We start from the raw sequence: 9,387 nt of genomic DNA on the forward strand, positions 1-9,387 counted from the left end.
ATGTATGCTTTGTGCACTTTGGGTATGAGGTTCTATTTCACAGTTTTAAAAAGTTATTTTTTAAAAATGATTGGCAAACACAAACATGATATCAGTTTGCTTCACTTAATAAAGTCAGTTTTAATCTGTGATAAATAGTAAAACATAGATGACTAAGCATATTTATTATATAAGTGTGTATAGCAGTGTATATTATTTACCTGTCACTATATATCAGAATACCCCCAAAGTTAGTGGCTTACTCAACAAACATTTATTCTCTCCCAGACTCTGGGCTGGTGCCTCTGACTCACCCTCTTTCCCAAAGCCAAAATCCATGTATTGCCTGGGGTAGTCATCGCAAAGCTCTGCCGGGGAGGATCGGCTTCCAAACTCGCCAGTGCGGCTGTTGGCAGCTCTCAGGTATTTATTTGCTGGCTGTTGATCAGAGACATCTGTTCTTGGCCACACAGCTTTCTCAATAGGTCTGCTCACAACACGGCAGTTTGCTTCTCCCGGTGCGAGGGATCTCAGAGAGAGAAAGAGACCCAAGATGGAAGCCGCAGTCTTTTTATAACGCAATGTCACAAGTTACATCCAATCACTTCAGCCTTAGTGTGTGAATTAGGAGCAAGTGGCTAAATCCAGCCCACACTCAAGGGGACAGGATCGCACAACGGTGCGTGAAGCAGAAGGTGGGGCTCTCTGGGAGCCGTTGTAGAGGCTGTGTAGCACAGATGCAAAAGCCAGGTGCCAAAACATTAGCAGTGGTTGCCTCTAGAGAGTAGATTGGAATTACGGGTGTTTTTTATGCTCTTACTGCTTCTCTGCTTTACTAAATTGTCCACAGTGCAGAGGCAGAAGTGGTTGAAAGCACAGGCCCCGCGTTTAAATCCTGCTTCTGCCACTCACCATCTGGATCAGATGTTAGGCAAAGTTCGAGCCTTACTAAGCCTCAGCTTCCTACTTCCAGCCCCGTCTAGTTGTTGTAAAGGTCAATGTGATCTGTATGTAAAGGACTTATGTGGTAGCACATTATAAAAACTTATTAAATATAGCTATTTATCACTGATGAATACATCATTTTTAAAATGTGAAAACTAAGATGGTGGAAGTTATAATAATACAAAAGGTATGGTATTATTCAAATTTAGGTCATACTTCTATTTTTATCCTCAGGGAGAAGATATAAACACATACAACACAGGAAAAATGAGGGCAAATAATACTATAGAAGCAAGTGCTAAAGCGTATAGGCTAAACAATAAATGAAGACATTAGAAGTAAAGAGAAAATGGAAAATGAGGCCACTGTGGCAAGGGATGCGTTTCGGAGGAGGCCGGGCAGGCTGTGGACAGGCTGAAGGGCAGCAGCAGAGCATTTGCAATTCTGGTCAGTCCCTCATTGCCAGACACTGAGGGTACAGTGTCCTAAAGCAGAATATCTGTCTTCGAGAGACTCACAGTCTGGAAAACAGCGATGTCAAGAAAGTGGTCCTTTCAAAATGTTTGGTGACTTTAGAGATAGAGATTAGCATTTAATCCATAGCTATTTATTGAGCACCTGCTACATGCAGGCATCACAGTGGATACTAGAAACCACTGCCCTCAAAGAGCTCATAGCGTAATACAGGAGATGGATAATTAAACAGGCCATGTCAGTGCTAATTTACTTGGCAGTTTAATAAATGCTAAGATGAGCAGAGAGATGAGATTAGATGAGATGGGGGAGGAGAGAGGGGCAGAGGACTGGTACAAGGAAGGCTTTGTGGGGAAGGGTATCTCTAGGCTGAGATTAAGTTAGCCAAGCCAAGAGTTAGGAGGGGAGAGTTCAAGTTGAAGGAACATCCTATGCACAGGGTGCTATGACAGCACAGAGAAGATGACATAACTGACAGACAACAGGCTGGAGGGCATAGACAGGTGAATCAAGGCCAGGTTACAGTGTTCAAAACTGCAGACAACAGGAAGTCGGGTGCATATTTTAAATTTGCAGCAAGCAATGCCATGGTGAATGCTCTTTTTAAGCATGACCATGTGTTTCCTCTCAGAGGAAGTGTGGAGAGGTGGTGAGTACAGCACCTGGGGAGGAGATGACCCTGATATCAGAGATTGAGTTCACCTGGGGTCGTCCTCCCAGGATGACTTCCTCAGATGCCAATGACGTCTGGCTGGAAGTTCACTGTAGCTCATTCTAAGCTCTGCAGAACCACGTGATGCTTGTATTATAAAAACAATTAGTCTCCTGCGTGATAGTGCATCACGGAGAATGACAGAGGAGAAAAAGCTCTCAACACAAATCAAAACACACCAATACTCAGTTGGGGTCCTCACAGAAGGCTTCCTCAATGCGATGGTGCCAGCAAAAGTAGAGAAGAGCCTGAAACAGGGTGGGAGAAAATTTTAGTCGCCACCATAGTGGGACAACTGTCTGATTTTACTATCCTAGAGCAGTGTGGCTTTGGGCAAATCCCTTAATCTTTTTGACCCAAGTTTCACTTCTCTAAAGTAACGATAATTAAATCTATTTCACAGGACTGCTACAGGGATAAAATGAGATTATCACTATGAAAGAAACAAATCACTATCCAACTGTAAGCTAATTTAACTATTATTATTAGACAGGGAGTAGAGTATCATTGTTAATGCTTAAACTCTGGGGTCCAAGCTTGGGTTCAAATCCCAGGTCTTTCAATTACTGGCTGTATGATCTTAGGCAAGTTATTTAACTTCTCTGTGTCTCCAATTCTTTATCTATAAAATGAGGGAAATAACAGTAGCTACTTCATAGAGGTTTTATGAGGCATAAAAGATTAATTCATGTAAAATGCTGAAACAATGCAGGCATACAGTAAACTCTCAGTAAATATCAGCCATTATTATTATTAATGGAAGCAGTTGTAATAACATCAATAGTAGTAGTATTTCTTGGCTCTGTGACCCTGATTTTCATAGGATGCACATGTGGGTAGAAAAATAACATTAATGCAATTGAGATTAACTTAGCACTTTGAAGTATTTTTATGTATTTTGTGCTTTTCAGATGCAATAGCAAGTTTTCAGCATTATATTCTCAGATTAAATATGAGGAAACAGAGACTTGGAGAAGTCACATGAATTTCTTATGATCATACAACCAGAAAAGACTTTGCAGGGAGTTTCCTGATACTAAATTCAGTGTTCTTTCTGATAAGCTATCTCTCTGTGCTGGGTACAGCGTGCTTTAAAAAGGATAATTCTGAGACATATCACCAGGAATTTTCTTTAGGTTGAGCTAAAACCAAACTGTATGATATTAATGAGTCTTGTTCTTTTAAAAAGCTTTTGTCTTCCCTGGTATTGTCTTTCAGCTTTCTCCTTCAAGAAGAAATTTTCAATTAACTATTAGCTTATGTTGCAAACATTTGTTCTTAAATGCACTTATTCATTCTTGCAGGTGATTAAAGATGATGGGTATATAAATATACAAGTACATAAATGACAAGTCAAACCATGTACATATGGTAATTTAATTTTGAGATGAGTACCATGTTTATGCACTTCTATCAGGCCGCCTACTTTTGATGAATGTGCAATTCCTTACCCACCATTTTATCACTGCCAATATTTAAGTAAATATCCTAAGTGCAGTACTAGAGAAAACCATCTATGCCATCCAGATAATTTGCAGCTGGGAAAGATAAGCAACGGGTGCCCTTCTAGATTCTAAGTAAATTGATTCTCCCTAGTTCATTAGTGCTGCATGTTTAGCAGGTGCCAGTGATTTGGAATGTGCCACTGAGTGAAGGAACATTGATGCTAGATGGGAGAATAAGATTTAAAATAAAGTTCAATCGTTTCACTAAAAATTGCCAAAAATGTTTTAAAACTTATTACAGATTATAGAATTTCAGAGTTATGTAAATATTGAGAAGACACCGAATCCAGTTGAGATGCACCATGGACGAAAGAAAAGGAAGGGTATTCTAGAAAGGAGGAACTGTGTGTACAAGTAGGATGGCTCTGTTCGAGAACCTGCAGGAAGTTTGGTGTTGCTACAGACAAAGTGACAGAGACAGAGGTGGGCAGAGGCCAGGTTGCACAGCGTCTTGCAGGCCACACTGAGGGCCATGAACTTTCTCCTGAGGTCATGGAAAGGTGTTAGGCAATGAGTGGCATGGCCAGGTTTAGTTTCAGGTAAATCATACGAGTGAAAATGTGGAGGGGAGTTGGAGGGTGGTGTTTCATGTCCACAGCAGGCTGAAACTCCCAAAGTTCTTTGCTCTTTACTCACTGTTGTGGGGATCTGAAGCATTTACTCTCCCCCTTCCACAGCAAGGAAGCATGCAGAGTGATTCAAAGAAGTCAAGAACATTCTAGCCTGACCATTAGCAAAGGTGAAATGCTGTTAGGTTTCATAGAGCTCATTGCTGAGGAACGGGAGCCCTTCAGATATGATGTGAAACCAGAATTGAGACTGTAGGTGGCCAGATATTCTCCTAAGAGATTTTTGCACCCCTCAGGGTGTTGGCTAGAGCTGAGCTGTTGTACAACTGTGGGTTTTGCAAACCTGAGCTCATGAGTTCCTTTCCTAAAGCTGTCTCCTCCCCATACCTCACACTGCAACTTCACCCTTCTGTGAAACTCTGGGGTCTCAAGGTTCAAAGTAAAACTGAAAGTTCCAAAAGAACCACAAAAGACCTCTCTGCTGTCATGTCCTCCCCAAGCTTCTCCTGCCAAAGTATAACCTCTTCTTTTACTGCATGTGTGCTTCACAGATGTTGCATTGACACAGATTCCAGATGTTGTATTAAATAATAAAAGAATACTGAGCTTGGAGCCCAGGCACTTGGTTTGTTTTCTTGTTCTATAGCGTTCTGCCTATTTGAGCTGTAAATCCATTTAAACCTTCTACATCTCAACTTTCCCATCTGCAAAACAGAAAGTTATTAGATGATGTCTGAGGGAGCTTTGGGCTCTCTAACATTCTGCAACTGCAAGAACTTCCTGTCCTGGATGCTGGAAAGGGATAAAGGGAAACAAGCCACAATCCCACCATAATAATATGGCCATGGTATTGATACCCACATGGCACTGTAGGCTAATGCCTAGTGACATAAAAAATTCTTCAGCTCTATTGTCAAATGAGAAAAGAATTTGCAAGAAGTATATGATGACTTCATTTTTGTAAAATAAATATATACACAGAAAAAACACCCAGAGAACAGATCCATGGTCATCTCTGGCCATGCAATTTCTTTTCTGTGTTTATTTTTATTTTCTGATTTTTTTCAAAGAAGGTACATTGTCATCATATTAATAAAACAAATCCTATTTATAAAAATAATAAAGGTAATTATTCTCTGGAGCATCACAGATCCATTGATCATTCTTATATGGAATCAGTGAATACTTTGCAGGTGATGTGACATTTAATCTGAAACACAATGGCTAAATAGGAGTATTTTTTCTTAGAAACCCCTCCATCCACCCATCGTCCCACCATTTTCCCCTGAATATATCAATTTTACTGGTTCTCCTGTATCCTCTCCAAAAATAACAAGAATTTGGCCCCTAGAATATACAAAGTAAAAAAAAAAAAAAATCTTGAACTTATGATGGGGGCTGGTGCTGAAGGTAGTGGTGTTGATTAACACTGAACTCTGTGGACAGTTGTGCAAAAATCTTGCCTTGGTTTCTCAGTGGTGAGTGCCCCAGTCTCCCAAAGCCGGGGTCATGAGTTCATTTCCTACATCCCAAAGTTTTATTATTTTCTTTGTGGCTTAGACCAAAATCCCAACAAAGTGTGGCAGTCATTGCATGAGGAAATGGAGTAGAGGCAGAGGAATAAACCAGGAAAGCACAAGAGAGCTAAGTTGTGAAAGGCTGGTGCTATGAAGAAGCAAGGAATCACTGGGGTAGGGAAAAGAGATGGAAGAAACACAGGGAGGAGAAAAGAAGGGAGAAATCCTACTTCTCAGACCTCAGCTAATCTTAGGAAAAGCCAGTAGTGGAACAGTCATTAGCTGCACTGCATTTCTTTAAATATCATCTATGTATAGACCAACAAATCCAAAATTTTATATCTCCTGCACAGCCCCATCTCCCAACCTCCAGACTAGTATATTCAACTCTCTACTTAACATGTCCACATGGATACCTAACCAACCTCTCAAACTTAACCCCTGATCTTCCCTCCCAAACCTGTATAACCTGTAGCCTCCCCATCTCAGTGGATGGCAGCCTCATCCTTCCTGTGCTAGGAGTCATCTGTGCTGTCCTCCTTCTTTCATATCCCACATTCAGTTTGTCAGGAAATGCTGTTGGCTCTATCTTCAGAAAATATCCGAATCCAACTGCCTCTCACCAACCTCACCACTACCCTTCTGGTCCAAGCCACCATCATCTTTGCCTGTATTACCACTAAGACCTCCAGATTTTCTTCTTCCTTCCTTAACCACCATAGTCTATCCTAACATAGCAGGCAACATGATCCTCTTAAGACATACATTATTTTATGCCATTCCACTGCTCAAAATATTGCCCTAGCTACCCTTTGAGTAAAAGTCAAAGCCTTTTTTGTAGCCAATGGCCTACAAGACCCCATGTGATCCAGCCCCTATTACTTCTCTTACCTTATCTCACTCAGCTCTTGCCACATGACTCTCCTTAGCACTCCTCCTACACAATTATCCACCATTATTCATGGCTGCTTATATGCATTTTATATAACTGTTGGGTTATATGAATAACTCAGACTTGAAATCTCATGTGACTACTACTTTGCAGTTTACAAATTACTTCTGTGTATAACATTTCATTTAATCTCACAATAATGTTGTGAACTAAGTATTACTTTCCCATCTTACAGATAATAAATCCGAGCTCAGACAGGTTAAATAACTTGTCTGACATCACATGGTTAGTGATTGGTGCAACTTGCAACTGTATTCAAATACAGGTCTGTTTGACCATAAAAGGAGAAAGGAGGAGTAAATGTTAATTGATTTGTACTGGGTTAAGGTCCTTTACTGAACAATCTCATTTATTTTCTCTTAATCTATCATTTTCTCATTTTCCATTATGTCCTACTCCATTATGCAAGATGCCCTATGCATAGTAGATGTCCATAAAGTGTTTACAAGCATCATCATCATCATCATCATCATCATGACAACATTATGGATTCTATATTTTGGGTCCTTCTCTCAGTTATCATGGGTCATGTCTTTTTTATTTCTTCATTTATAAAATAAAGAAAGAGACTTGTATTATAGATAGCAAGATGGAAGAATTAAATTCTTTGGGCAAAATTGTCTATGTCTCTTTTTCCTCTTTCTAAAAATCATTACCTAGTTGTCCTCACTGTCTGCTCTATAGCCATTCCCAATGGAATGCTTGGGTTTTTGAATTTCTACCTTATTCTGTCTCCACCTAGCAATGCAGTTTTTCAATTTGCCAACTGTGTTTTTCCAAGTAGCCCCTCCATTGTCCTTTGTAAATGTCCGTATGGTCTAACTCATCATTGTTCCCTAAATGGTACATTTCTATCCTCAGATATAATTATTTTTCTTCTTTCTCAGAAAGTGTCAGAGCTTGCCTAGTTATTTAGCCAACAGGTATTTGTTAAGCCTTTAATATAGGTGAGTTCCCGATTTAGAAATTGGGAATTGACAAAGGGATAGAACACTTGGTCCTTGTGGTACAACAAGGGATAAAGATAAGACCTAAAGTAATTTTAGTCTATTTCTGGGATATAAATATCTGATCTGGAATCTACCTAAGAGATCAATTAATCTCCATTTTATAGATACTGAAACTGAGTCACAGATTTTTTTTTAGGGCAGTTTCCAGTTTTTTATATCAATCATTTTTATCCCAAGGGGTTTTAAGTTTTAAAAAGATTGTGTACCCACTTAAAAAATACTATTATTAAGCAACTTCAATATTTTCAAGTTTTTGTTAATTGAAGATGCCAATTAGGGCTTCTAATTAGCATGAGATAGAGTTGCTACATAAAATTGATTTTATTTCATCAGAACTAGATAAGGTTGACATTTTGCTGAGCCTGTGTGCTGCTAGGAAGGCTAAACATGTTTTTTTTTACCATTGTAATTTCCACAATTTTTTGTAGACCCCTGGGGATTCAGGGAGCACTGTTTAGGAAAATTGCTAAGATGGGCAATAACAATATCAGTGTCAAGAATAAAGTCATGAATCCTGTAGTCTACCTATAGCTCTTTATATTTCATTCATTCCACAGGCATTCCTTGAGCCCCAGCTGTGCTCTGGCCACTCTTCTATGTACAATAATACAAAGAGCTGCAGATGCTCCCAGCATAGAGGGGAATAGTGTGGGCAAAGCATTCAAAACAGTTAGACCAAGAGGAAAAATAGTGAGCAGAGGGATAGAGGAGGTAGAAAGGGATCTGGTTTTATAAGAATTTATATAGCATCATCTTTCACATTTTGAACTTTATTTCTTAAGCAATAAGAGGTCATTGCAGATTCTGAATTAGGGAAATGGCATGATCACTTTATGTTTTTCGAAGGCAAACATAAACATGTGGAGTGTATGTTAGCCTAGGGGAAGAGAAACAAGGAGACCAAATGAGAGGCTACCCCAGTAATCTGAGCAAGGTTATATGAGGGTTAAAACAGTGGGGAGAGAGGAGTAAACGGGAATAGATGTGAGAAATATTTAGTATATTATTAATATATAGAACTAGAGGAGGAGGAAGGAGTGGTAAATTGCAGTAAGTGTTCCATCAGTCAGCTTAGCAGTCATTCCCAGCCTCCTATTTAAGGTCATCATGTGCCATGCTCCATAGGACCCTCCACAAGTAGACCTCAGTTTAGCAACCAGAGGTAGACACCTAATCCCAAATCGGCAAGATTTTCTTTCCTGGAAATCTTAAATTACGATACAGAGACTGTCCATATACTGATAAGTTTTGGATAATAATATTGAAGGCATAGAGACTCAAGGGCCAAAGGCCATGTTGGTGCATGAACAAGACTTACCCATCTGACCTGGAGAAGGTGCTGAATAGTTGCATTCCACTTTGGAATGGTTTTGGGAGACAGAATAGAACCTGGTGAAGAAGTCCTTTGGAATGTTGTATCCCTGCTGTCAAGAGACCAAATAAGGCACTAAAAAGTCATGACAATTAAGTGTTCTAGAAATGTGACAAATCAAAATATTTGCCTGTGTTTAAGAAAGAAAGTCTTCTGCAGGAACAGTTGGGTAACTACGGCCATTATATTTACACATTTGTTTAGCACCAGTAAATTGCAATGCCACCTTTTGGAGTGTGGGAATTTTCTAAAGAATGCTGGTTGTGAAGGGGTAGCAAAAGTCCTCATTGAAAAAAATCACAAACACACATGTGCTGGCCATTGTGCTAGGTGGATGCAAAGACGCAGAGAT

The 9,387-nt window shown here is 39.6% G+C and overlaps 1 long non-coding RNA gene across 1 annotated transcript; it reads right to left on the bottom strand.

Annotated features, from left to right (window-relative positions):
- Nucleotides 1-231: 231 nt before the first annotated feature.
- Nucleotides 232-9,005, bottom strand: LOC123644745. The gene is made up of 3 exons (XR_006737237.1): nt 8,982-9,005; nt 2,290-2,358; nt 232-508 (listed from the first exon to the last, which is right to left on the bottom strand). It is a non-coding gene; the product is annotated as an uncharacterized LOC123644745 (long non-coding RNA).
- Nucleotides 9,006-9,387: the final 382 nt, after the last annotated feature.

The sequence above is a fragment of the Lemur catta genome, chromosome 9 (assembly GCF_020740605.2).
Source record: "Lemur catta isolate mLemCat1 chromosome 9, mLemCat1.pri, whole genome shotgun sequence".
Lineage (NCBI taxonomy): Eukaryota > Metazoa > Chordata > Mammalia > Primates > Lemuridae > Lemur > Lemur catta.